General features: G+C 35.9%; 1 pseudogene; it reads right to left on the reverse strand.

Moving 5' to 3' along the window:
* LOC149843121 (omega-amidase, chloroplastic-like) lies at positions 1-22,048 on the reverse strand (annotated as a pseudogene).
* Between the last annotated feature and the right edge of the window lie 4,147 nt (positions 22,049-26,195).

Genomic DNA, 26,195 nt, shown 5'->3' on the forward strand with positions numbered 1-26,195 from the left:
CTAGCACTGTCGCAGATGCCCAAAATGAGAATGATAGTAGTATAGGTGAGTGAGAGCCACAATATTTAAGGAAAATTTGGTGCTAAGTGCAAGTGGCTGTGATGAACAATACATTTAGCTGTAAAAATAAATGAATAAATGTATAGCAGGTTTGAAGGTGGAAAGGTATGCGCTAGATGCTGTGCACATGTGGAGTGTGAAGTGGAAGATATATAGGGGACGATTGAAAGGGTGCTGCTGCAGGGTGTAATGAAGTGGGTGTTATGACAAATATATTATTGTAAATGATCATGAAAATTAGATATAACAGTGGTGATATGTGGAGGATATGAGTGTAAGATGGAAAATGGAGTGTATGGAGGTTGTTGGTTGCAAGCATATGAATGCAGAAATGATAAACTAATATTAGCAGGCAAATCTCCTGAAAGTTGTACAATACTAAAATTACCTCATTATCAACCGCCCTTGCCTGCTATAGTAACTCCCGATGTAATGGATCTATAGTCATGTTAAATACTCCAGGATAGTATAAGAGATGAGCACCTTTTATAGCATACAACATGGTTAGCTCTTGACGTCATAACATATACCAATGCCCGTTCGCCCCACATCTGTATCTACAATAGTTGGTGCTTCTCCTGCAATAAGTGCTTCAGATCCCTTGAAAGTAATCCTCCCTAGAAGGTCAATGTCAAACAGGTGTATCTTTTTATGCTTAGCTTTCAACTTTCCATTTCAGACAACATTGAGGATGATGGGGATGCATCACCACCAACATCGATGTCTGCTGCATATATTGGGAAGCTCTATTTTGAATAAGGATTGTTCCAAAATTCGGGTAGGACAACCAGTTAGGTACCCTTTTCTGCAGCTTCTTCAATTGCTTCACGTGTATGAGCAATGTTTTTCCCTTTACCTTCAGTGACCAACAACTGGCAGAGAGCAATCTCGAAGTGCTCAATGAGGACTATGAAACACATAGAGGAGTCCAACTTTCTTCTGCACAACTGTATTGGAAAGAACTTGTGCCACCAGGTTTTGTCCCATTGAATCCACGAAGGCTTTTGGCACGTGTTACTGTGTCAAGCTCTTATGCCTTTCACCAAGTATCCACTGACCATATATAAGATATTGTCTAAAATTATGGTGATCATCAGATCTTGCTTCAGAAGCAAGGTCAGAGTCTTGATTTTGCTTCAAACTCTGTCTGCCATAGATATCCAACTCCCCTAAGTAATCCCGAATCCAAGCACCTCCACTACTCCCTTGAGACCCTGATGGCTCACTTACCAGTGGTAGAACTTCTGAGTATGGTCCTTTAACTGGACCTGAGTGACTTGAGCCGACCAACATGTCTGGAGAAGATATTGTATTGAGGGGCGCTACTTAAATTCCTCCACAAAATTCAAAGGTGAGCCCCAAAGCTGGGGATCCGATGGTTATAATTTTCATTGAAATGGAGGTGTTGATTCTAATCAACAATAACTTGCAGAAATGTGAACATCATGGAATGCAGATGACATAGGGATGAATGCTAATGCCAAGTGATTGGTGATACTGTGTGTGTGTGTGTGTGTGTGTGTGTGTGGGGGGGGGGGGGGGGGGGGGGGAGGTTATCATACGGATGGTAAGCAAACCTGCCATAAACAAGGTAGATGCAGATGGGTTAAAGGAGAATTATCATGCACGACGCTATGGTTCTACATGCATCTGAATCCCAGACGATGGACACAGATTCAGAGCATGATGCTGAACAAAATAAAACCTATTGACACCTTGATGCATAAAATAAGATGTGAAAATATTATGGACTATGAATTGCTGTTATGAAATGAGGACGAGATGCTCTTAACATGAACTGATGGAAAGAAGATTGTCGATGTTCCCTGCATATGGATGACCAACAAAGAAAGAAATAGACAGAATGCTCAATAAACAACAGCTAATGAAAGAAGATCGAGATAAAACTAGCGATCATCAAGCTGATGTTGAGGCCACACGCAGGCTAAAAAAAAAGGAAAATGTTGTTCCCACAGAGCTGAAATTAGCAAAATAGATAAATCAATGGTGAAGCAAATAAAATGCCTAAATGATGGGCTAAAAGCAATATGCAGATGAGGAGAGGGGAATGAAACATAAAAAAAAAGAAAAAAAAATGTATGGGAAAGCCTCAGTGTGATGGGAAAATTCAAACAAACACACGCCCGTTGTGAGACATATATTTAAAACCCAATTGGTCTCTGCTATCAACTCACGACAAATCAACCTCTGCTCCATGCATAGCCAATTTGCTTCAACTGAGCCATGGATTTAGAGGAAAACTTTGGATCATCGCAGAGAGGGACATTGCCATTACGATGCAGAGTTCGAATGTGCAGTGCGTGCATGTTATACATGAGGGACCAATAATGAATCACAAGTGAGGAATACATTTAAATAACATAAACATATATTTAAACTTATGTAAACTGAGAAAAATCAAAATAAATTATAAAGGAATCAAAGAGAAAATATTGGAACCTAAGCATTATGACACAAACAGGTAATCAAAATGAAAATGAAAATGAAATTGATAATTAGCATGAAATTTGGATGGACCATATTGGATTCTTGAATTCGACAGCCTGAGCAAAACACAAATAAGAATCACAAATCGGCAAAACCAACAGAACGCAAGAGAAAACAAAACAGAACAACAACAAAAATAATAAAATAAAAAAAATGTTGGAAGGGTCCATTCCTTTTTACTATTGCAGCAGGTGGACCGATCCTGCTACATGCAGATCGATTCGACCTTCAATGCTTCTGGGTGAAACAAAAATAAAATAAAAGCAAAACTAAAACAATAAGGTAAAAATTTCTACCGAAAATCAGGATAAAAGAGAGAAGAACTCTTAAGAGAGATGCGGTAAAGTGGCAATAGAGATGAGCAATATGAAAGACAAGGGAAGAGGAAGACCACTTGCCTCTGGATGTTGGGATGATCGATCGATTTTCTTCAATTGATACCGATAAGAACCAAAGAAAAAAAAGAAAAGAAAAAGAAATGGAGAGGAATAAGGATTGAGAAGAAGAAGGGTGAAGAAGCGATAAAAGGGGAAGGGTGGAGACAGATCGTGATGCGCAGGAGAGAGTAATAGAGAGCGGATGCGGGGGTGGAAAACAGATGACTCATCGACCCCCCTGAGGGTCGATTTTATAGGAGATGGCCGTTAGGCATCTTTCAGATCGGGTCCCCTCCATTATTAAAACTTTTCAAAACAATGGCTCTTTTGTAAAGAAAAAATTCTAAAAGGGGTTTTAACAAGAATCCATTTTCAAAAAGGGATTTTTTAAAACTATTTTTGTATTTTTCTTTTCTAAATTTTTTTATTATTTTTTTTGTTGTTTTCTTTGTATTTTCTATTTTTTTGGTGTTTTTGATGTAAAAACTTTGAACACTAAAAGGTTTTAAACTAATTTTGCGAAATATTTACAAAAGAAGTGTTTTCTGAGAATTCAGGTTTAAATTTAGAAATTTCTTCAGAAAACGGGTGTGGATCCGAGTTTTGAGGAAATATTCAAGTTTTGAACCTCAAATCGAGAAAGAGTAGTGGATCCAAATGGATGCCGGATGGACTGTCCGAGCCATTCAAAAACTATTTTTGGTATTTTTGTAATTTTAATTTAAAAATTGGACAACGAGACTCAGATTTAGATTTTGGCACTGGATCCGGATCCGAAATCAAGTCAGATATAAGAAAATAGAGTTTATTCCAGAAAATACAAAGAATAACTGAAATTTATATTGAAATTGACTCAATTTTCTCAGAAAATGGGGGTCAGGGGCAAAAAGGAAATATTTACAAAATTTTAAAAAATTTGGGGTGTTCACAAGACCCCAATTGGTATGTCACCTTATCGATTGGTTTTCGAGAAACCATGCCATCTCTCTATTGAGTTGGAGTATAGAGCATATTGGGCTATCAAAAAGTTCAATTTTAATATGACTCAAGTTGGCGCAGAGAGGAGATTACAGTTGAGTGAGCTAGAGGAGATGCGTAATGAGGCCTATGAGAGTGTCAATATTTACAAGGCTCAAACCAAGCAGTTTCATGATCGACATATTGTTAGGAAGTAGTTCGAGCCTGGTAAAAAAGTGTGGCTTTATCATTCGCGTCTTCATCTTTTTCCAGGCAAGTTGAAGTCAAGATGGAATGGTCCATTCATTGTGCATAGGGTGTTTCCGCATGGAGTGATAGATCTTTTATACCCTCGCACGGGTAGCATTTTCAAAGTGAATGGGCAGCGACTGAAGCCCTACATTTCAGATATTGTGATAGGACATGACATCGAGGATGTCGATCTCTTAGAAGCATAGGGCTCACACATGTTGTATATTGTATCATTCATAGGATTTTGTTGTTGTATATTTATTCATAGAATAACATTTTTAGTTTCAGTTTAGTTTGTTTTCATATAGTCCATGTGCATAATGTATAGATCATGTTCAACGTAGGCATGTTCACATTTCATATCATTTTGGGTTGAGTCTGCTTTCTTTCCCTCATTCTGCATCTCATGTGCATTTACTTAGTATCATTCAAGCATGGGGGAGTGCCACTGGGACATTGTCATTCAAGCATGGGGGAGAATATAGTTGCTCGCCTGGATATTTTTGTCTACGTTTTGCATATGTTTACACATTTTTCATGGAAAGTAGGTTTTTAAAGAAAGAGTTTGAACTTATATGAATGTTATTTCAAATCTAATGTTTTTAGAGGATTTTTAAGCCCCACAAATTTTTTTTTCTGACATGGATCTAGAAATTGTGGTTGTTTATGTGGATTTCGAAGAAATGATGATAGATACATGTTAGAGTTTATTTTGAATCACAAATATGAATATGCATAGTTGTATTTTCAAAAAACTAAGCAAATAAACAAAAGCAAAAATGAGCTCAAAAGTAAAAAGTGCATGCGTTAGGTTGTTTGGATAATTTTACAATCCCTAGTAGATGGGACTTAGACGCAAGTTGAAGCGTTTGAGTTTCATTTCGAAAAGAAGAGTGGAAAACTTCGTGATCCTTAGTAGCTGAGAACATACACAAGTTGAAGTATTTGAGTCTCATGCCGAAAAGGTAAATAAAGGAAGTCACTTTTGTGTCTTAGTCAATATCTTTTGGTATACATTGAAAAAAGGTATAAAAGATATTGACATTGCACAAGGCATAAAAGCAGACCATACGCAAGCCATAAAATAAAAATAAGTACGCAAAAAGAAAAGCATGAAAAAATGAAAATCAAGAAAAGAAAAGAGCAAAAAGAAAAAGTTCAGTGCTTAGAAGTGTGATTGAGAAAACCTGTGCAGAAAACATATGAATGAGGATAAGTAAGTAATAACTTGTTTTTATTTGACTTTCCAAGAATAAAACATAAATAATTATGATATTTAGAAAAGTGAAAGAAATTCTTTTGCTGTGGTGGTATATAAAAGACTATTTATGTTTTGATCTTGCAATAACAAGAAATATTTGTAAAAACAAAAGTCTTTAATTACCTACTCTTTATAAAGATGTGTAATATTATGCATTCATGGCAAAGATGTTTGTGGGTAGCATCGCTGCAAACCCTCATGAGACCTTACTCATCCACTGGGGTAACCCAGGGGTTGAAAGGGCTTGTTACATGTGCTAAATGCAACCATGATTCTTACAAAAGTAAGTTAGTGATAGTTGTAATTCTTGCATTTCTCTAGTTTGCTCGAGGACTAGCAAAAGATAAGCATGGGGGTATTTGATCATGCATACATTTTAGGGTTTAATTCACATTAAATTATGCATGATTTCATAAGAAAATGTTTTAAAAAGCCAAATTTATGCTAGTTTCAAGAAAATGTGTTAAAAAGGATAAAAAGGGAAAAATGCTTGAAAATTAGTTTTACTTGGCAATTTAGTGCATAAATTAGTATTTGTCATTAATATAGTAGGTTGAGTTTAAAAATAATATAGTTAGAATAGGTTTAGTAGAAGTTTTTACAAAATGTAAAGAAATCGAGGTGTTTAGTAAATAGTTTTTTTAATAGAGTAGTAAAGTGAAATATAAAAAAATATTGTGAGTGGTGGCAATTTTACCACTCAAATCCTTTAAATACCTCATGTTAGGGAGGAAAAGGGGTCTTCTACCATGCAATCTGACGCCTCCTTCTTTCCCTCTCTTCCTCATTTCTTCTCTTTTCTCTTCTTTCTTCTTCACCTTCTCTTTTCCTTCCTCTTTGGTGAAGAGCTTCAACCCGACGGCAGTGCAAAGAGGATTCCACCTCTTTTCTCAACCAAATCAAAGGTAACATTCTCCTCTTCTTTATCTTCTTCCTCTTCTTTCTCTTCTCCTTTTCTTCTTCTTCTTTTTTACTTTAATCTGGTTTTCTGCAAAGCATCATCATCATCAGAAGATAAGATTTCAAAATCAGATCGATTGATCAAATTGCAGTTTACTGATTTTTCCAGCAATTATTGTCTGTTTCCGGCGATCAGAATATTCTCTTGTGCTAATCGATTATTGTTTGAACTCTGGTGATCGATTGATTGTTTAAAATTCATCGATTGAATACCTGAATATTTGAGCTTTGAACGAGTTACTGTTTGATTACCGATTGACGGAATTCTACTGATTTTCGTTTGATTGTTTGATTTTTGGCGAGGTCTGTGTGAGTGTTGATCGATCGTCTGATTTCCAGCGATTATTGTTTGTTTTCGGCAATTAAATGTTAGAATCTGATCAATCGAATGACTAATTTCGATCAATCGAATGACTCATTTCGATCAATCAGAGGTCTGAATCGATTTCGGTATGTCAGAATCTTATTGATGTCCGATCTGATTGAAGATCATTGGAATTTTGATCGATTGAATTCCAACAATCGAATACATGAGTTTTGATCGGCTGAATTTAAATATCTGAATATCGACTGTCTGAATGTCGATCGAATTTCAGAAGTTTTAATCGGTTGTATTCGATCTCCAGTGGCTGTTACTGATCTCTGATTGTCGTTGCTATTACTATATTCGATCTCCATTGCTGTTACTGATCTCCAGCGAGCGTTGCTTTGACTGATTGCCGTTGAGTATTGATCGACTGATCTCAAGATTTCTGGATCGATTTGATTAAATTTCTGGATCAGTTTGATTAGATTTTTGGATCAGTTTGATCTGATTGCTGGATTCGATTTGAGTGTTGAGCTACTGATTTTTGGATCAGTTTGATTGATTGATTTACTATCGGATTTCTGAGCATTATCCGACTTCCGGGGATCGGGTGTTATCTATTGAGTTTTTCGGCTAGCTGTTAGTTAATTGATTTGTTAGCTGTTAAAGTGATTTGTTAGTTAAATGAGTTGTTAGCTGTTAATTGATTTGTTAGTTAATTGAGTTGTTAGTTGATTGATTAATGTTGTTAGCTGATTTGTAATTGTTAGCTGATTTGTAATTTCATTTACTTAGTTGAGTAATGAAAAATTTAAGATAGATAGCATTGTTACTTAGTTGAATAATGCTGTTTAGTAGTTAGCATTGTTACTTAGTAGTGATTTAAAATAGTTAGTAGTGTTACTTAGTAGTGTTTGATGTTGTTTAGTAGTGATTCAAGATAGTTAGCATTGTTACTTAGGTGTTTAGTAGTATTACTTTGCAATCATTTACATTAGGAATTAGTAGTTAGTTTGCATACATTAGCATTATATGTTTAGCAATTTTTTTTACTTGTCATTTAGCATTTAGCATTTAGCAATCATTTAATAAATTTCATTCAACTTGTCATTGCATTTCTTTCGCATTATCTTTCTTTGTTTCGATTTAGATTTTAGCATCTATTTAGTATATTTTGCATAGTATAGTTTTAGTTCTTCTCTTGTGCTGCCCGTGTGTCTTTGAATTGTGCAGAAAGGCGTGGAGTAAGAGCAAGCAAGCGAGTGATACTTGTTGCACATGCATTCGACACGCGACATGGAGGCACAAGCATAGAAGACATTCATTTTTTTAGATTAGGAGTTTTAATTTCTTGGGTTGTAATAAAACCATTTTAAACCCTATGCGTAGGGTATTCATTTGTTGTAATAGTTAATTAGCTTTACTTTCCTTATATTTTCCTCATTTTGGCAATAAAGCATAGTTTAGTTGCTTGTTTGAATACAAAGTATTTCCATGTTCCCTGAGTTCGACCCGGTCTCTACCACTAGTGAGAACCGGTTTTTATATTTGGTGTTTGGTTTTCACATTACTTTTCACTTAAAAAACATTTTCAAAAATCATTTTTCTCAAAAATAGACATCACCCCTACAGAATAATAAACCACCTCTGCAGGCTATCAAACAAGAGCCGAAGCTACAACATAAGGTGAAGCATGAAGAATGGAGCTATAATCTTAAATTCACTCCACTGGATCAATCACTCGAGACCATGCTCGAATACATGCTTACCAGTGAGATGATCAAACTCCCAAAGGTAGCCGATCCACCCGGTGTCATTGGGAAAATGAAGGACATATTTTGCAAATTCCATTGGATAGTGGGACATGACACTGAGAACTGCTTTGTTCTCAAAAACATTATTTAAGACTATATTGATAAGAATCTCCTTGTAGAGGGTGGCAATGATGAAAAAATGGCTATACTGAATCATCCATTCCTTCAGCATTCAACAATAGTGATCTTTGATCGGCCATTCCAACCTTAGGATCATATTCAACTGTGTCCTAGTGGTGATATCCATGTTCAGCATCAGGTCCTGGTGCTACAGCGGACCCAATCCAGTGCGCAAAGAATGAACCTCGTTTCATCTTTCAGTAAGCTGAATGTCTCAAGTGAGCCTGCCAAAGCATCCACCGAAGTTGCCAGGAGAATTCTAGGGTTTTCGAAGCGGTTTATCAAGGATGCTCAAGATAAGAGCAGAATAGCCGATGAAAACACCAACTCAGCCCAGAAACCGATCACTGCCCTCTTAAATGTGTCAATCCTCGAGTTGGCATATGTTTCTTCTAAGCACCGACAAGTCTTGAATGACTTACTTTGAAAGATTAAGGTAAATTCAGGCACAACTCTCGAAAACATAGCCCAGATTATTAACCAGACCATGACCAATGCCCCTATCACCTTTTCAGATGAGGACTTGTTGAAGCCTCACACATTATACAACAATGCATTATATATTGTAGTACGGACCAAGGGAATGACCGTACCCCACATACTTGTTGATGGAGGCAGTAGTCTCAATATATGTTCTGAGATGACCGCTAAGGATCTGGGATTGAAGAAGGAAGAGTACCTTCCTGATCCCATCACCATTTATGGTTTTGACAACCATGGGCAGACAACAAAAAGAAAGATTTTCCATGAGATCTTCATCAACTAATCTGTCCATACGGTTCTCTTTCATGTCGTCAATGTGCCGCTGACATACAACCTCTTATTGGGATGCACCTGGATTCATAATGCGAATGCAATACCATCCATGCTTCATCAGTGTATAAAGTGGTCCAAGGGTGGCATGATCACAATAATTTTAGGGGAAGATCCAAAAGAGAGGCTGCCGTAGCCAATGATTCTAAGGCCAACCTATACAACCAATATCCCTAGCATTAGGGAAAGTGATGAGGTCATCCTCAGCGAAAGCCTCAAAATGCTGAAGCTGGAGGAAGCACGACCAACCAAGCATACCGCAGCGATGGTCCGATGGCAAGGACCATACTTTTTCAAGATCGGAGGCCGTCTTGATTATAGCACTTTCAGAGATCATCCTTTGTTCCCACAATTTATAAAAGCTAAGAGAGGAATTGGCCTTTTACTGAAGCACAACTATCATCCTTTCAAGGGTCTAGGCAAGAACAAAGATGGTTGGCTAGAACCGGTAGTTTCTGACCATCATCCGCACAGAGAAGGATTGAGATTTATGGGCAGGAGATCTCATAAAAATACTATCTTCGTCAAGGAGACACACTGAAAATATTTGTCATCATTTTCTTTCATTTTCTTTATTTTTCGCATTTTTTAGAGATGATGTAAACACCCCAAATTTTCACCCTCATTCACAAACACCTGCCTCCTGCCACAAAGACCCACTCTCTGCAGTCTTTAGGGAACCAATTGGTCGAAATCTGAGCCAAGGCTGTTCACAGCCCAAATTTTTACAAAAAATTCAACACTTCATCCTACAATCAAGATTCAACCCTCATTTTGGCTCAATTTCAATTATCAGTTCTCATCCTCAGATGAAAATCTCCAAATTCTTTGTCTCTGCCAAGGATCCGGGATTCCAAGTCCCTCGTCCAGGGTTTACATTTTACATATCATTACATATCACTGCATGCATTTGACATATCATTTCATTGCATTGCATAACATTGCATGTCATTGTATCTCATCATCGAGATCCAATACTCCTGTTTTCAAAATATTGGATCTAGATTCGAGTTTTAAAACTTGGGTTTTGAATCAATATTTTGTCATTTGCCAACCCCTAGAACACTTATATTTTAAATGTTTTTTTCTTAGAAAACAATATGGATTCATTTTCAACTCAATTTCAATTGATTTCAATTCTTAGTTGAGACCCATTTAGGTGGCGTCACTTCTGGATTTCTTTATTTATCAAAAATCGCAAAAATTTCAGAGTCCTAGTTGGATCAGGACTCTGTATTTCTATCTTTTTGAACCTTTTTAAAACTCTATTTTTTATTTTAAACCAGTCGTGGTCATATTCCTTGCCCATTTTTGTCATCTTGGCCAAAATCCCAAAGTCTTAGTTGGATTAGGACTCTTTTTCAAGAACCTCAGTCGGATTAGGACTCTTCTTTAGAGTTTCGGTTGGATTAGGACTCTATCTTTCATGGCTATTTTCAATCAATTTTTTTAAAATCTTTCAAAATGAGTAAAAAACTCAGAGTTTTAGTTGAACCAGGACTCTATTTAAAGAGTCCCAGTTGGATCAGGACTCTGACCCTGATTTCAATTTTGAGAGAATCCTTCCAAAATCTCTTCATTTATCTTTCTAAATTTCAAAATTGTTGCATTTCTATCACAGAGTTTCAAAATTCTAAGATTTTATCCCAGAGTCCTGATCGAATTAGGACTATATCCTGAGTTCATTTTTTGCTTCATTCTCACTGGTTTTCAAAGGTTCTATTTAAATCTCATCATTCACTTTTTAGAAAAACAAAAAATTCTCAGAGTTCTAGTCGAATTAGGACTCTTCCTCAGAGTCCTAGTCAGATCAGAACTCTGAACTATACTTCAGTTTTATCTTGTTTTTATCTATTTTTTAAGATCCCCTCATCTGTTTTCTCAGAAAATCTAAAATTTTGAGTCCTAGTCCGATTAGGACTCTTTCCCCAGAGTCTCAGTTGGATCAGAACTCTGCTTTGATTTCAATACTTGTTGCTATTTTCACTATTTTCACAAGTTCTTTCATCTATTTTTCAGAAAATACCAAAAAAAAATCTAGAGTTTCAGTCTGATCAGGACTCTGTCCTAGAGTCCTAATCCAGTTAGAAGTCTATTTTGGAGTTTGTTTTTACTTTCATTTTCATTCTTTTTTATTTGTTTTTCAGAAATTAGGTCATTTTGCAGAGTTTTGGTTGATTCAAGACTCTATTTCAGAGTTTCAGCTGAGTTAGAACTCTAACCCTGGTTGTATTTTCTAACTTATTTTCATTAGTTTTGAGAAAATCTTTCAAAAACCTCTTCATCTGACTTTTAAAAACCTTAAAAATCTCAGGGTTCTAAAATTTCAGGACTCTAGTCCAGAGTCTCAGTCCGTCTAGGATTTTGTTTCCAAAACATCTGAATTCCATCCATTGATTTTAACCCTTTTTCAAAGCTATTTTCAGTCTTTATTTCAATTTTTTTTAAAACTCTGATGTGGGGCCCACCCAGTTGGTGCCACATTTAGAGAAGTTCTAACCCAGTCAGGACTCCGTGCCATTTCAAAACCTTTAATTTCAAGTTTACTTTTGAATCTATTTTAAAAAACCTTTTATTTTCAAGTTTTAAAATCATTTTTGAAAATTCAACTGGGCCCCTCTCTAGGTGGCGCCACATCTGAAGAAGTCAGGGTTAGACTAAGGTTAGTCAATGTCCTACTTAGGTTAGATGTCTAGGTGAGTCAAAGTTTGTTTTTAAAACTTTCATTTTTTACTTTTAACTTTGATTTTAAAGCTTTAAAAATTAGAGTTTTAAAAAAAACCCAAATGAGGCCCACAAGGGGTGGTGCCACATTTGAGGTATTTTAGGGTTTTGATTAGAGCTTAGATAGGTTAGTAATTAGGTTAAATCCCTTTAGAAAAATTGCCCCCCACATTGCTTCATTAAGAAGAGTTCTAGTTAAACTAGAACTCTCCTTAATGAAAACCTAAAAATTCCCTATTTAAAGAGCTCATAGGGAGGGTTGACCCCTATTCCTCTCCCTTCTCAAATCTTGGAGCTTTTCTCTCCTTTCCAGCACCTCCTCTTTCCTCCATTGCAGCTGCAGCCCCAAGGTAAGATTCTTTGATATTTTTTCATAAATTTTATTGATTATTCATATGCTTTACCATGGATTTCACCATGGGCGCCCCTTGTTCATAGATTTCAACCATGATTTTCAATCAAGAACATCAAAACCAATCCAAGAAGATGATCTAACCTTGTTTGGTGCTGTTTTTCGAGATTCTAATCTATTATAATTGTTTATATTGTTGTTTTTCATATTCTTAACCAATGAAATATGCGATTTACCCATTAAATGAGCTAAATCCATATTTTCAAAGGGTAAATCAATTGCAGCCATGGATTTCCTATATTTTTTTTATTTTTTTATTATATTAATATTTATTTCATATATTTAAGCAATAAATTAAATTTCAATTTGATGTTTAGGTATTTTTTATTGTTTTCCATGTTTAAATCATAGTTTTTAGTGTTTTATTAGATTTTCATGTGTTTTGATTCTAGGTTTGTGAAAATCATGATATTTCATGTTTAAATATCTGTTAGAAAAATCTGATTTTTTTATATTTAGTCCATAGATTTGTCAGTTTCTATAAAAAAATCAAAGGTTTTGGGATTCGTGAACCCCGTTAGAAAAATACAAAGTCGAATCGTGATTCCTGTGGTTTAAAATCACTATTCATATTCAAGTATAACTTGCAGTTGCGTTATTTTTGTCATCCAAGATTCGATTTATAATCCATAAATTACAGTAGCTTTGTATTAGAGTCTATTACTTACTGTAATTTTCGTATATTTTTTATCATCATTTGCTATTTTTCCTCTGTCAGAGAGTCAGATCAATGTTTTAGAACTCGTTATGTTTTATTAAAACCCTAATTCAACTTGTGTTGATCGTATCTCCCTAACCAAAGATCCGATCAATGATCTGTAAAATGAGAAGTTCCTTATCTATATGTATTATATTCATTGCTAAAATCCTAGATTTTTCTGATGTGTTATGCTATTTTTCTCTGTCTTTAAAACTAGAAGTATCTGTTTTGATAGTTTTTATATTCGTTAGAATTGATCAAATATTGCCAGAATGATATCTCCCTAACTGAAGATGATTTTTATGATTTGTAAAAGTGAGAATCTCTGTTTCTATGTCTATTATTCCTATGTAAAATCTTATGAATATATATGGTGGTTTGACCCCTGATCTAGGTCTAACACCAAAATAGGTACGTGCCCACGGGTAAAAATAACATATTTTAGGATTGTTTTTACAATTTTTGTATTAAATTTATATAAAAATTTAATCTTTCTGTTTCTAATCTAATTTTAGGGTTATAAGAAATGTAGATGTCGATTTTTATTAATTTTGGATATTATTTGATGCTTGAATTGAATATATTGCAAAACAAGGTGCCCGCAGGATCCCAAAACATTGACAAAATCATGCTTTTCATGTTATTTTTGATTTTTTTATAGAATTTCATGTTTTTAGGGTTTGTGTATGTTTTTAATCATATTAGAGTGTTTTCCATCTGATTTTATGTTTATTTGAACCCCAAATCTAAAGTTTTTACCAAAATATTTTTTGAAACCCCTAATTTCAAGGCTATAGTCTTGCTATCAGGGGCATTTTGGTCATTTGACCTCAATTTCAAATTTCCAAACTTTGATTTTCTCATTTTCAATCATATCATATCATCTTGTGTTTGATTTATTCTCATTTGAATTTTAAAATTTGCATTTTACAAAATATCTTTCTGAAAAACCCTGATTTCAAGGCCATAGTCTTGCTATTAGGAGCATTTTGGTCATTTTGACCCCAATTTCGAATTTTCAAATCTCATTTTCATATTTCCAATTCAATTTCATCATTTATGTTTATATCAGGGAAGTATGAATTGGGTTTACATTTGGATAATATTCGATAATTTCCTAATATTTTTGATAAATCTAGATAAACCTACATTTATGTGCTAACAAGTTTTCTTGTTTTGCAGAGATATTCAAGGTTGCATTTCTTTTATCTTCATTTATTTAAATTCAATTAGTGATGTAAATTGTAAATACATTTGGAATAAGAATTTCAATTCTTGCTTAAAATTAGGGTTTGCATTGCATATACTTTAAATTTCGATATATAACTGCTATATTTGTCATTCATGCATATATCTCAATTTCACCATGGTTGACACGAATGGCACGTGCACAAGCTCTTAGAGAGTTGATAAACTTGGTGAAATTCATATTCATGGCCATAGTCAGAATACGAATGAGACCCAGATTTGTGATCTTCGTATTAACCACATTCAGCCTACACTCTTAGGCTAACTTCAAAATACACTGCATTTCTCAAAAATGCAAAAAGATTTTCTCAATTCTTCAAAACAATGTCTTCCAAATCCGCATTCATTCATTTCATTCAATTTGCAAATTCCAATTCTAGTTCAGAGAAATCAATTTTCTCAAAATTTTCTAAGTCTTACTCAGAAATTGATTTTCTTAAAACTCTGAGCTTTCAAGTGGTATTTCAAGTATTTCTCAAGTTTAAATCACAATTTTCCAAGATATATTCTTAATTTCAAAATTTGAATTCAGAGAAATCAAGTTTTTTTTAAGTTATTTGAAATCCTTCAGAAATCGATTTTCATAAAACACTTGGATTTCTTCAAAAATCGATTTTCTTTTCTTCTTCAAAAATGTTCTTTCAACAAAACTCATGATTTTCAAAGTGTCATCTTTTCCAAGAATTCTCAAAGTATTCTCCAAACTTTGCAGCAAACATCATGTTTGTCAAATCTGCATTTTCAGAAATTCATAGCACATGCCTGATTCTTTGTGCATTTAGGAAATAGAACATGATTTAGACAAATTGAGCAAAGCAAAGCACTAGATTGATCCTTAGTTCAATTACCCCTAGTAAAGGTACAAGGAATGGTTGAACCTCGTACCGACAGGAGAGTCCCATTCTTCGAAATTATCCCGCATTTTAAAACAGAGGCGAGTTATTTAAAAAAAACTTTCTCAAAGGTCAGTTTGACTTGCAAAAGTAAAATTTTGCAATGATAATAGACGAGGTCCCATTTTATTTTGTTTTCTTCATTGTCATTATTTTATTCAAATCATCAACAAAGTTATCGATTTTTCTCATTTGTTTGGATGCCATCTTTCTTTCTTTTCTTTACAATTTGTCTTTATAAATTCTTTGTTATTATCTCCTATATTTTTGCAATTTGTCTTATGATGGACGATTTTTCCTAAATATTATTCTTTTCCTAAGATTTTCAGAATGTCTTCCAATTCAATAAAGAAACTCATCATCAATTCTTCAATCGTTTCAAAGCCCATAAAGATCCATCAGGTCAAGGTAAGAGCAGATGACAGTAAGGCAACAAAGCAGCCTGAAGAATCTGTAGAGTTCGATTCATCTCTTCAAGAATTACTAGAATTTGCAGTGATTCAGAAGCAAGATGGGCCATCATCCCTAGTTCAAGATCCGACCGAGAACATCAATATTGGTTCAGAGGACAGTCCTAAGATTCTCAAGATCAGCACGAGTCTGAGTGCAGATGAAAAGGAAAGGCTCATTGATTTTCTCAAGCAATATCAAGAAGTGTTCGCATGGACTTACAAGGATATGCCAGGTTTAGATCCCAAATTGGTTGAGCATCGCCTCATTCTGAAGCCAGATGTCAAACCGGTTATGCAGAAGTTGAGAAAAATGGATCCTCAGATTGAGCAACAAGTCAAAGAAGGACTTGAGGATTTACTCAAAGTTAGATTCATTCGAGCAATAAATTATCCAGATTAGCTAGCAAATATAGTGACAGTTCCTAAAAAGAACGGTAAAGTTTGAATTTGTATCAACTTTTGAGATCTCAATAAAGCAACTCCAAAAGATGATTATCCAGTTCCCAACATTGATCTTCTAATCGACAACACGACAGATCATGCCATGTTCTCTTTTATGGATGGGTATTCCAGATATAATCAGATCAAGTTGACCGCTTGTGACCAATCTAAGACATCTTTCACCACACCTTGGGGCACCTTTTGTTACACACTCATGCCATTTGGGCTTAAGAATGCTGGGGCAACCTATCAACGTGCAATGACTGTCATTTTCCATGACCAGATGCATAAGATTATGGATGCATATGTCGATGATATCCTGGTGAAGTCCAAGGAAGAAGAAGACCATATTGATGCTCTTGGTTAAGTCTTCAAGCAACTTATTTTATTCAAGTTGAGACTCAATCCTCAAAAATATGTTTTTGGAGTAGAGTCAGGCAAGCTGCTTGGCTTCATAGTCAGCAAAAATGGGATAGAAGTAGATCCCGCTAAAGCAAAGGCTATTATTGATATACCACCTTCGACCAATCTCAAAGAGTTGTGTAGTCTCCAAGGACGTATGCAGTTAATTCGATGATTCATATCTAATTTGGCCATGAGCTGTGAACCTTTTAATCATCTACTCAGAAAAGGAGTGAAGTTCAAGTGGGGACCAGAGTGTCAGCAGTCGTTCAAGCGTATCAAGAAATATCTCCTCAATCCACCTGTTCTGAAGCCGTTAGAATTGAGAAAGCCTCTTTTGTTGTATGTCTCAGTTAATCAAACCGCTTGTGGCAGATTCTTGGCACAATATGAAGAAGGCAATCGAGTAGAGCATGCCATCTACTATGTGAGCAAGACCTTTATTGATTACGAGAAGAAGTATTCTCAGGTAGAGAAGACATGCCTAGCACTAGTCTGGTAGTGTTAAAAACAAAGACATTACTTGTTAGCATCAGAAGTCAAGATTCTATCAAAGTTAAATCCTCTCAAGTATATTCTCAAACAACCATTTCTCAGTGGACAGATTGCCAACTGCCAAATTCTGTTGATGCAGTATGACCTAGAATATGTCTCTCAGAAGTCAATTAAAGAACATGCCATCGCCGACCAACTATCTAATTTTCCTTTGATAGAAGATGAGAAAACCGAAGATAATTTCTCCGATGAATGCATCCATAACATTCAACAGTCTTCAGTTTGGAGTTTATTCTTTGATGATTCCAAGAATATGGCTGGTATAGGGATCGAGATCTTGTTATTCACGCCTGAGAAGGAGATGATCCCTTTCTTCCTCAAGCTTGATTTTCAATGCACTCATAACATGGCCGAGTATGAAGCTTTAATACTAGGTCTGAGAATTCTGCAAGATTTCAATGTTAAGAGAGTGCATGCTTTCAATGACTCACTACTCATCATCAGCCAAGTCAAAGCTGAATGGTAGGTGAAGGATCAAAAGCTACTTCCTTATTAGAAGATTGTTCTAGCTCTCATCGACAACTTCGATGAATTCTAGCTTTTCCATATCAAAAAAGAGTTCAATCAAATAGCTGACGGTCTAGCCAGCCTAGGCTCCATTATGTCCTTTAAAGATGGTGAATCCTGTCGTTCTTTTGAAATAGGTCGACTCAATCAACAAGCCTTCATTTGAGTCATGCAAATTAACCAAATGGAGCAAAAGAAGAAGCCTTGGTACCAAGATATAAAATTTTTTATTGAATCTGGTGAGCTTCCACCAGAATTGTCAAAAAGGGAGCAGCGAGCAATCCAGCGCATGTCTGCTTGATATTTTATTCTTGCCAATGTCCTTTATCACCGCGGGTTCAGTGCCAAGTATTCCCGATGCTTGGATGAAGAAGAAGCTAAGGAAGTCATCCGAGAAGCACACGAAGGCATTTGTGGTGGCCATGTCGGTTACCAAATGCTTGTTAAGCAGATCATTCGGGCAGGGTATTATTAGAAGACCATGAAACAAGACTGCTATCATTTCGTAAAGAAGTATGTTCAATGTCAGATGCACACACCTTCCATTCATGCGCCAGCCACATATTTACAATCAGTTGTATCTCCATGGCCATTCTCCATGTGGGCTTTCGATGTTGTGGGCCCAATTACTCCTTCTGCCTCCAATGGCCACAAATATTTCCTCGCTGCAATAGAGTACTTCACCAAATGGGTTGAGGTTGTCATTTTGCATACAGTGGAGGGTCGACATGTGGTCTCATTCATCCATAAGAATATCCTTTATTATTATTATGGCATACCACATGATATCATTTCAGATAATGGCACTCATTTCAAGAATGAGAGAATGAAGGTCTTTTGTTCGAAATTCAGGATTCATCATCATTTTTTCACTTCCTATTACCCTCAAGGGAATGGTCAGACAAAGTCCACTAATAAAATCCTAATTCGCTTCTTGGAAAGGACTGTTGAGACAGGTCATGATTGGCACGAGAAAATCCATGATGCACTTTGGGTGTATCAAACCACCATTCGAACCACAACCAACACCACTCCTTCAGAGCTAGTTTATGGAACTGAGGTGGTACTACCTCTTCATGTTCAGAAGCCCGCTCTCAAGTTCGTGTCACTTCTAGAGCTACCACTCAATCAGTATCAACAATAGAGGTTTATACAGATAGATCTCCTCGATGAAAAAAGACTCAAGGCAGCAGAGCACACTCAATCTTATAGTCAGAGGATAGCCATGCAATATGCCGAGTCAGTTATTGAAAAAAATTTTCGAGTTAATGATCTGGTTCTTAGATCAATAACTCATCTCAAGCACTGCCTACGTGACAAATGGTCACCAAACTGGAAAGGTCCCTATGTGGTCAAGGAAGCATTACCACGTAACTCATATCGTCTGATTAATGCAGATGGGGTAGAACTGCCCAATCCCATCAATGCCCGACATCTGAAGAAATTCTATGCTTAGAACGCTGGCTCTATCTTTTGTATTCTTCAATGAATTTCCTTCAAAAATGATAAAGTATTCTTTCATTTGAACATCTTCCTCCCAGACTACATTGGGGGATCTTGTTACGACAATGAATCCGTACACGATACTTCAAGTACAAGGTTTTGATGATGAACAAGTAAATCAACTGCATTTCAGCTAAGGCAATGAAGAAAGATGACAAGAATTGAAGAATTCAATGAAGAATCTTTGAAGACATATATGCAAATGTAAATTTAGTTAAATGTCTTAGATTCTTGTAAGAGCCTTACTTAGAGTGCATATTTCAATTGCATTTCATCTAAAAAGTCTTTAGAAAAACTTTTCTAAAAGAACCCTTCATGAAAATCATTTTAGAAAACTCTTTACTTAATTTTTTATGTTTATTAGTCGACCAACAGACTCACCAGTTGACCAACTTTTTGTGCCAAATTTTCAAAGCAAGAACGCTAATTTTCTGAATTAGTCGACTGAAGGTTTTATCATTCGACCAAACAAAATGTTTGTTTTCAGGAAATTTAGCAGTAGTCGACTAAAGGTTTTATCAGTCGACCGGACATAATGTTTGATTTCTGGAAAATTTAGCAGCAGTTGACTGAAGGTTTTCCTAGTTGACCGGACAGAATGTGTGTTTTCAGAAAAATTTAGCAAGAGTCGACTGAAAGGTTTTTCAGTCTACTGATGATATTATCAGTCGACTAACTTTTTCTTTAGCCGACTAAGTTTCAAACTTCAGATTTTCAAACGGCTTTGTTAAACACATTAGTCGACCGACGATAACTGTCAGTATGCTAATATTTGATTTAAGTCGACTAACTACTGTTCCAGTCGACTAATTTTGCCATTTTTCTATAACTTTTAAAAGGCGTGTCTTTTCATTTTTCAAACAAATTGACCATTCAAAAGTGACTATTTTGACACCCTTTCATACCCTCAACGTATGAAATCTTTCAACTATAAATATGAGTGCATTCCACACTCAAAATCATATAATCCAATCGAATTACATTGAATTACAAAGATTGAATTCTTTGCTTTTCACTCCTACTCATTCAAGTATTCGTTCTCACTCACTTGATATTTTCACTCCAGTTTTTCACTAAAATTCTTTTGTGAGAGAGTTGAATTCGTGATTTGAGTATTTCAACAACCTCAAAAGCCAATTGCATTCCATTTGCATTCATAAGAAGGGCTCGTAGGTTGATTGTAAGTTGATTATTTCATTTTTCTATAAAAGGAAAGGACTCCTTGGTTTAAATGAGTTGTTTGCTTTCAATAGGGTTGTTACTGAAAGTGGGATCGAATTTGGTCTGTATGTTCTTGTAGTTACACAAGTTTGATAGTGGAAATCTCAAGCGGGTTTTGTTTGGGGACTGGATGTAGGTCTGGAAGACCGAACCAGGATAAATTCTTGTGTTTTTTGTGTGATTGCTTTGTGAATTTCAAAATCCTTCAAAATTCTAAAGACGTTATTTAAAAGCACTATTCACCCCCCTCTAGTACTCGTTGCCTCGTTCCTACAACACTTTTATTTGGTATCAGAGTAGGTTTGCTATATTTTGATCTTACCATCATCTAGCATGACAACAACATCATCTCAGCACAAAGAAGGATGATCCTCTGTTCATCCTCCTCTCTTCGACGGAACAAACTATGAATATTGAAAAGTAAGAATGACAATATTCTAACAATCCATGGATCTCAAAATTTGGAGAGTTGTTTCAGAAAAGTACCAAACACCATCAACTGATTTCATCCTATGGACCGATGAAGAAAAGAAGACTACTTCACTCAATGCCAAAGCTATGAATGCACTTTATTATGCCGTTGACAAGGTAGAGTTCAATCGCATCTCTCAATGCTCTACAGCATATGAAATTTGGCATACGCTTCTCGTGACTCATGAAGGTACGTCAAAGGTAAATAAATCTAAGATTGCTTCTTTAGTTCATTATGAACACCCCAAGTTTTTCAATTTTTTTGTAAATATTCCCCTTTTGCCCCTGACCCCCACTTTCTGAGCAAATTGAGTCATTCTTGCTCATAATTCTAGTTTATTCCTCATAATTACTGGAATCAAATCAATTTTCTATATCTGGCTCAGTTTTGATTCGGATCCAATGCCAAATTCCAAGACTGAGTCTCGTTATCCAATTTTCAAAATTAAATTTGCAAAAATACCAAAAGAATTTTCGAAAGGCTCAGACAGTCGATCTAGTGTCCATTTGGATTCGATGATATGTATTTCTCGGTTCGAGGTTAAAAAAAACTCAAATATTTTCTCAAAATCTGGATCTAAACCCATTTTCTGAAGAAAATTTCAGAAATCGAACCTGAATTCTCAGAAAAACCCCTTTTTTGGTAAATATTTCTTAAAAATTTCCAAAAATCATTTTTAATTTCTCATTTTCCCCCTAAGTTTTAAAACCTTTATGACAAAAATACAATTTTTTTTTTGTATTTACAAATATATATATATATATATATATATATACAAAAATACAAAGAAAAGAAAAAAATAAAGGTCAAGAGATAGTTTTGAAGACCTCCTTTTGAAAAACATCTTTTAGCTAAAACCATTTTTTTGAAAAACTTTTGAAAAGGACCGCCCTTTTGAAAATCTTTAAAAATGGAGATTCGTCCTTTGATAAAAAGCCTTTAACGATTTCTTTTTTTGGGGTTACAGAGTCTCTCTCTCTCTCTCTCTCTCTCTCTCTCTCTCGCACGCTCTCGGCCTTCCTTCACGAACCCACTGGAAGCTTCTTCCTCGCTATCCATCGGTTCCTTCGGCAGATCGCCGTCCTCCATCGCCCTCCGATCATCTCCCCTTCATCTCCACCCTCGATCCCTAACTGCCTTCACCAATTCTTCCACCCCCCTTTCTATAAGTTAGGCGCAAGAAGGAAACCCTAGACACCGCTTCTCACCCCCGCACCCCTCTTTTCCCTTCCAGCTTATTATTCCCTCTCCCATGGTCTTCTTTCCTCCTCCTGCACCATTCTCCTCCTCTCACAATCCGTCTTCTCCATCGACTGAAGGAACTTCAATCTCAAAGCGTCAGCCACGATAGGTATCCTTTCCTTTCGTTTCCATTTTTATTTGTATTCTCCTTATTCATCGCCCTTTTCCTTATTCCCTCTCTGTAACTTCCGTTTTTCTTGCTTTTCTTTTACTTTTCTGTTTAATCAACCCCCATTCAAGCACTCCCTGTGATATCAATTTGCCTATAGCAAATCAATCCACAGTAGTGCAAAACTAACGGAGTCCCTGACTCCCACATCCGATTTCCTGCTTCTTTTGCTATTTATTTATCTTTTTACATTTCGATTTTTTTTAGAAGAGTACTTCATTCATTCTGGGATCATTTTCATTTTCTCGTAATGGACTTTCTCATAAATCCCATATGGGTATATCATGTTGTTGGCATTGGGATAAGGCAGATGGGTACTGAGTACCCATCTGCCCATGAATAGTGTGATGCATAACAACAACCCAGAGATTTCAATCAAAGAGCATTATTTCGTTCCTCTTTTGGAAATACGAGTCAGTATATTTGCGCTACAAGTTTTAATCCCCTGTATTTGCATCCCATCCCCTTTTTTTATGTTGATTTTCATTAGTCTATGTTTAATTATCTGTTGCAATAGATTTCTCGTTTGATAGCATCTAATCCATCATTTCTATCCATTGCTATGTTCTTGTTTTTCTGCATCATCTCCATTCATGTTAGCTAAGTCATTGCATATTTCATTCTGCGTCATATGGCATCGACTATTAGCATATCAATTGCATTGATCTTGTGTAATCCATTCTGATCTGGTACATTGAAATCAACCCCATTTTTCTGTGATTTCAAAGTTCATTACATACCTCGCATTTGGTTTTTAATCTCTTCTGATTTCAATGATCGGTTCAACAATATTTATCTGCTCTGCGTGTGTTGTAATTGGTTTATCCTGCAAATCCCTATGTACCATCTGTGACTACTTCTGAAGGTATTTGAAGAGGCCGGTTCATTGTACAATTTGATTGTTGTTGCTGATCCATAACTACACTATATGTTTGCTGCAAGACGAGTTGTCGTCACTAATGGCCTAAACAGACTCTGTGCGTTGGTTTAATTTGAGGAGATTCATAGTAAACCGATCGGATGCTGATTAGGGTGTCGACAAGGAGTTCATTATCAAGCATTCATTTGAATCTCATGAGCGCATTGTCTTTTCAAATTTTATTCAAATGGTGGGGTTGGTCATATTATTGCATTTGAGGTCTTCAATTGAAGTATGTATTCATTTGTCCTTTTTGGGTCCAAAACTCACAATCACGTGATCATTTGGATGATTATCTTCAATAGTTTGATTTATGTCATGATCTTATGCTAAATTGAATATTTCAATAGGCCCTAATGGCATTTGAACCCAGGATTCTCTGTGAAAAGGAAATCCCGGAAGCATTAACATATATGCCCGATAGCGTGGACAATGGTTTTAGGTGAAATATCCTATATTATCAGTCTGTGAAAGATGTTCAGGTCTTACTCTTGAAGAGATTTCATAAGTTTTGCTGACAAGAACTCCCAAAACCTGCCTGTCGCATAAATCGCCCATCTGCTGACCAAATGTGTCATGAATTGGTTGATCAATCAGGGATTGTATTGGAAGTGAGTATTGTTTGTTGTAACTGGACATGAATGATCTAAGTCATTGGTGATATGGCATTGCTGTGTTTTGTTTGTTCTTCCTTCCTTAAGCAGTAAAAATCTTACCATCACGGGCACTATGTTAGGATGGAGATTTGATTCATCATGGGAAGTCAATTACATGAAATTGTGTATTAAACCAGGCCAGTTCCTTGCATTACTCCTCTATTGATTGTGGATAGAACAATAATTTCTACATTGTATCCTTTTGATGGTTGCGATCGCTTTCTGCTATGGTTGAAGATCAAGAAGTAGAATTATTTTGCTTTCCTTAGTATCCTCTTTTCTATATTGTCAAGAGAATTCAAAGTGTACACATACATCATTAGAAATATGCTTCCTGTTATTTTATTTTGCCTTATCTTTTAGACTATTTTGTGATAACTGAATTAGATGTGTCACCTGCTATCAGGAAATTACCATTTCTGGGGTATATTCTTGCTTTTTGATTCATGCTGCCCTTTGTCATATTTTAGAACCAGATGAGGCCTAATTCCTAGTCGGGCAGGAGCATATTCCTAGGAATAATACAGATTAACCAACGAACAGGTGCGCTCAATCACTCAGTTTTGTATTTTCTCTTCTTTAATAGGGCAGTTTGTCCCATAGAAGGTGATCTGCTCTTGACTTCCATCATATGTATCACTATATCTCGTATTTTATCCTTTCTTTTGTTTTATTTTTGATGCACATAAATGCAACTCAGTTCTTATTATCTTTCTGCCCAAATTCCTTTTGACAGGAGATCATCATATGATTGTGTGAATATATGTATATATATATATATATATATATATATATATATCCTTCTTTTTCTGTCTAGCCTTCCGTTTTCCTGCCACGACAACAACTAAATTGAACTTAATTCGCATGTCATTGTGATTTGCATCGTTCATTTGTTGCTGCCTTTCAATTTACTGTTGGATATCCACGATGCAAGCTTCTTGTAACTGTATTTCCAATACCCATACTTCCTTTTCCCGGTGGCAGCATACTGCAATTGTCACCTTCTCAAAAACCTTCACATTAGCACTTGCATTTCACTCCCCTGCATGCGTTGTTGCAACGCTCAGCTGTAACTTGGGCCCTCCCGGTTACAGCCTCCACGCCACTTCACACTTACTGATTATACATCACAACATATACAGTGCATCTTCCCAACCATACCCTGCTACCTTCTGCAACTAGCACCATCACTTCACCTTTTCATTACATGTGCACAACTTCCTTGCCTTTCATAAATACACTCATGCTGTAATACTTCCATTTCATATTACCTGTCACCACATGTAGATAATATATTGTTGCACTTCTGCTGTTAGCAGTACACACATTCACCTCCTGCCATCTTGCATCCCATCTTCATTGCTATTATTTCAACACTATTTCAGAGATACATATAGTGGAACCATTGTCCCATTCTAACAGGAGTTTGGTGTATTCGAAGAAATAGTGGGTTTTGCAAGATCCATTGGTTATGAAGCTCAACTATACCACCCATGTGGGTTCAGAATTCAACTATAGGGTTTTTCTATAAATTTTGTAATGGCTTTTTATATTTTCATAACAGTTTGACTTTTCTTCTCTTTTTCTAACATTTATTTTACAGGTCTGCTATGTGAATCGGGATCTATATCAATACTTTCTATGTGATTGATTCATAATAGAATGATATAATCTTGTCCTCTCTCCGAAGCACAGGTAAAGTTGCAGTCATGACATCCGAGGAATATGATGTTCCCCATTTGATTAACTGGTGATGGCCCTTATGTTGTGGTGACTGATCCTCTTGATGGCCTTTGAAATATTGATGCTTCAATCCCGACTGGGACAGTATTTGGCATCTGTAACAGACTCCGGGAATTGGACCATTTGCCTGTTGAGGAGAAGGCACTGCTAACTTCACTGCAAAGTGGAGCAAGGCTTGTTGCTGCAGGCTATGCATTGTATTCATCAACTATGATACTTAGCATTAGCTTTGGCACAGGAACACATGCATTTGCATTGAATCGTTCAAACTGGTGATTTTGTTTTACAACATCCTATGCAAAATCGCGGAAATCAAGCTGCCGGTATATTGGCAAGAGGGTCCTGTAAATTTAAATTGTTTAAAATGAAGCAAAATGAGTCTATATCAGACATGGTAACAAGAATGACTGATATCATTAACACTCTAAAATCCCTTGGAAAAGAATATTCACAAGTGGATTTAGTTAGAAAAATTCTAAGGTGTTTAACTCCTGAATGGGAGAGAAA

The sequence above is a fragment of the Nuphar pumila genome, chromosome 3 (assembly GCF_984573655.1).
Source record: "Nuphar pumila chromosome 3, dmNupPumi1.hap1.1, whole genome shotgun sequence".
NCBI classification, from domain to species: Eukaryota; Viridiplantae; Streptophyta; class Magnoliopsida; order Nymphaeales; family Nymphaeaceae; genus Nuphar; species Nuphar pumila.